The following is a 4,388-nucleotide window of genomic DNA, read 5'->3' on the forward strand; positions in this document are numbered from 1 at the left end:
AAAAAATTGTCTTTACTGAAAAGTAAATAAATCAAAGTTATGAGATTTTGAATTTTAAATTAATTTAAATTAATTTAATTTTTAATTACAATTAGATATTTTTGTTTATTTGAAATTAATAAGTTAGATTTTTACTTAATTAAAATTTAAAATTTTAGTAATTAAAAATAAAAAATTATATATAATTTAAATTAAATAATTAAAATTTTTAATTAATTTTTTAAATAAAAAATTATTTAATTACCTCAACTCTTAAATTAAAATACTTATTTAAAAGATCAATCAATAAATTAATTAAATAAAATGATACTTTTAAAATAATTTTATTGAGATAGAATATAATTTTTAATAACTACTTTATTCCCTAATGTTTATTAAAGTTTCTCAAATCCTTAATCCCAAATTAAAACCCAAAAACCCTAATCCTAACTCCTCTTGCTGCCCTTCAGCCGCCACCCCTCTCCCTCACCCACGCCGAGTGAGAAGAGAAGAACGGAGGAGGGAGAAGTTGCCCAGCCGCGGTCACCGTCCATGGAGCTGTGAGGAGCACCGCTGCTGTTGTGCGCCAGAGGATAGGAAGAGAGATCGGGAAGAGAGAGCAGGAAGCACGTGACGGAGAAGGGGGCGCTGCTTGCGCCGCTACACCTCATCGTCGTCGCTGTTGGGGCTGCTGCGGGGTGTGCCGTCGCTGTGGCCAGAGAGGAAAAGGAGTGTTCCACGAGGAAAAGGAGGTGCTGCCCGCACCGCCATTCATACCTATCATTTCTCGAGCTCACCGTCGCTGCGTCTTCAAGGAAAGGGTCTCTCTGGAAGAACTTCCTTTCGCCATTTCCTCCTTGACTCACCTCACTGACATGGCCAACCTCTTTAGTCTTCAAGGCAGGTTGCTAACTTTTTACTATTTTGCTTCTTTTTCATTGCATACTTATCACATCTCAAATCCTACAATAAAATGGAGTTCTACAATTAATTTTAGATTCGTCAAAGTACTAAATACTTTAGTCACTTAACAGTGGTTTTGGATTGAAGTTCTGAGCATGGAAAAATTTGGTGGTCCAATTTGACAATAAGACAAGAGTTATTGATTTTGTTATCATTTAGCTATTTTATTATTGATTTTGTTAAAATTATTGCCTTTAATTCATGGATTACTGATGTAACTAATGAAGATGTGGCTCCTATTTTTCATGTACATGAGTTAATAATGATTTGGATTGAAAAATTATAGTTGAGTTTGTTGTTAAAAATGATCAACGAGCATGAGAATCACATTAGAAATTTTTTTTATTCCTGTGAAAATTGCTATGTAGGGTACAGGCCTTTCTGCTAAAGAATGCGAGATATGTGACTTCTTTGTATATATCCCACAATATGGAGGTGGCACTGCTTCTTTAAATGTTAATGTTACTGCTTCAATTGTTCTGCATCATTTTGGAGGTACAAGCATATGTTAGTTACATATGAATGTGGGTGTTAGGATGAAGCTTTCATAATTGGTCATATTTCATCCAAATTCCTAGAATTTTGCAGTAGCTCGCAGAATGTGTTTATATCTGATGTTTGATACTTCTTATATCTGAAAGGAATATGCACATTTAAGTTTCTTTTTTGTAATATTTAAGTATACTTTTTGTGATGATGATGATTGAAAATTTATATTTTTCGATTACCTTCGTCGTATGTGTTGCTCTTGAATAATCACTTTTTGTTTGTGTACATGTGTGGTTTCTATCCATTGATATACAATGAGAAACCTTCCAATGGATTAGCTTCTTGGAAGTGGGATTTATTATTGAATATAAATTAAAGCATCATTGTTCATTGGTGAAAATCGTGTTGACTGTTTCTTAAGATCTAACTGCTTCTGCGTAGATTATGTCCTTGATGTATTCATTAAACTTGATTGTTGTTTCTGAACTATTATTTTTGCCAGTCTGGGCAGGTTTTGGAGAGAGATCTCGTGATGGGAACAAATTTGTTGTGGCTGAGAGACTTGTAAAGCAGGTTCGACGAAATTTTTGCACTAAAACAGAAGATGATAGATTGTGTACTAATTTTATGGTGTGTCTGCTGTAACTTGCTCTGGTTACAGGGCAATACTTCTTAACAGTAAAACCACTTAACTCGAAAGCAGCTGCAGAAGCAGAGAAAATTTTGATATAGGTGAGTTAAATTAAATTAGAAAGAAATGAAATTAAATTTACAACTTAGAATGGTTCGGTTTGAATGGTTAAATTTTGTAATGGAATGGTTCATAATGAACTTGATTCATTATATTTCATCCCACTAAAATTCTGATTCTTTTGTTCTATTTTGTGATGTATATATGTTTTTATAATATGTTTTTTTCCTAAGTTGAATAAGAATAAATGTAGGTGTTTATGTCTAATGTGGCTTTATTTTGCATGTCAATGAAGCATGTGCTGAGCTTTCAAATGGTAAAGTGGCCGAAACAAAAGTTCTCGAGTGTTGAGAAGAAAGAATAGCAATACCAGAAACAATCTATCCTAGCAGAGTCTAAGTTGTATTGCTCTCACGCCTATGGAATAATTCTGTTAATTGTGTCTATTTAGTGTTAGTGTATATATCACTGTATAAAACTAAGAATGAGACAAGTGTATTCATTCAACTATATTGATATGTTAGCTGGTTACTTTAATTACAACTTATCTTAATTGTTGATTATCTTTTTTTATTTTTAAATTTATTTTGTAATTATCATCATTTTGGGATGTGATTATGCTTAAAAAAAATAAATCTCATAAAACAAAATAGGCTATGGTCATGGTAAAAACCGTGATCATAGATAAGGCTATGGTCACGGTTTTGTCGGGTGACCATAGATAAGCTATGGTCACGGTGAAAAACCGTGACCATAGATAGGGCTATGATCATGGTTTTAAGGAGGGGTGACCATAGAGGCTATGGTCACGGTGAAAACCGTGGTCATAGATAGGGCTATGGTCACGGTTTTAAGTGGAGTGACCATAGAGGCTATGGTCACGGTAAAAACCGTGACCATAGATAAGGCTATGGTCACGGTTTTAAGGTGGGGTGACCATAAAACTATGGTCACGGTAAAAACTGTGACCATAGATAAGGCTATGGTCACGGTTTTAAGGAGGGGTGACCATAGAGTCTATGGTCACGCTTTTAAGGAAGGGTGACCATAGAGGCTATGGTCACGGCCAAAATCGTGACCATAGATATGGCTATGGTCACGGTTTTTATGCGTGACCATAGATTGCTCTATGGTTACGGTTAAAAACTGTGGTCTAAAGTGTTCGAATTTGAAAATTGTAACCGTGACTATAGGTAAAAAAATCGTGACCATAGACCTATGGCCACGGAAGAATAGGCCACGGTAAAAAACTGTGACCGTAGGTCCAAAACCGTGACCATAGATCTATAGTCACCTTTTTCACTAGCTATAGTCACAATTTTTTACCGTGAGTCCGTGACCATAGGCCTTTTTTTTGTAGTGACTTCTCATCTTTTAATACACATCCTCTTTTTTTTTTCGCACCTCCACATTCTTTTTTTCTCTTTAACTCAATATAATATATACCTATTCTTTTTTATAATGTTAAAGGATGTAAGCTTTAATTGTTGGTTAAATTGTTAATTTGCAAATAAAAAAACTGCTTACATTTGAATTTCTATATACTTTATGGATTTGAATGTTAATTTTGTATGCGTAATTTTTCAAATTTTAGTTGAAATTATGTTTATTTAATTACTTGTACTGTAGTAAAGAGTAAATTTAGTCTACTATCTAGTATAGTTTAGTACTAGTAGATAATTTTTTTTACAGCTATTAGTCAAATATGTGAGCTTACTTTCTTTAACGGTTTGAGAGGAATAAAAATCAAACAAAACTATAAAATAAGGACAATATCTATTTTCTATTTTGCATTACTTGTTAGATTTTTTATGGTGCAATTTATATATAGAATCAATTGCAGAATTTGACGTGATAATATAAATTCTAGATATTCATGTCCAAGTAATAATTTAAAGACATCTAATTTCATATTATTAAAAAAATTTTAAATAAGTTATTAAGATTTTGAGTTGAATAGGTTATTTTATTATCTTATATTCTTTCATTTAATTCTTTTTCAAAATTTTCTGTTGAACGAAAACTTTCCACAGATAACCCATGAAAATTCACCCTGTTACGGACCTGACTTCCTGGATTCCATGGAACCCCAACAGTCCGGGCCATCCAAAATGAACCCCTAATCTCAACAAATCCGTTAAACACCGGGATAGCAAGAACCTCTCTCAAAAATAAGATAAGATAATTTACACCTTCTATAAAAGGGAGCTTAGCTACTCCTCCAAGTACGATCATTCAACCCTACACACTTAACCCTTATCTCTCT

The 4,388-nt window shown here is 33.3% G+C and overlaps 1 long non-coding RNA gene across 2 annotated transcripts; it reads left to right on the forward strand.

Moving 5' to 3' along the window:
• Positions 1–655: 655 nt before the first annotated feature.
• LOC112790979 (uncharacterized) lies at positions 656–2,662 on the forward strand. 2 transcript variants are annotated; one of them, XR_003197004.2, is made up of 5 exons: positions 656–883; positions 1,311–1,437; positions 1,934–2,004; positions 2,093–2,163; positions 2,418–2,662. It is a non-coding gene; the product is annotated as an uncharacterized lncRNA (long non-coding RNA). The 2 variants fall into 2 exon arrangements; XR_011880112.1 differs by having other exon boundaries at positions 710–879.
• Positions 2,663–4,388: the final 1,726 nt, after the last annotated feature.

The sequence above is a fragment of the Arachis hypogaea genome, chromosome 3, assembly GCF_003086295.3.
Source record: "Arachis hypogaea cultivar Tifrunner chromosome 3, arahy.Tifrunner.gnm2.J5K5, whole genome shotgun sequence".
Lineage (NCBI taxonomy): Eukaryota > Viridiplantae > Streptophyta > Magnoliopsida > Fabales > Fabaceae > Arachis > Arachis hypogaea.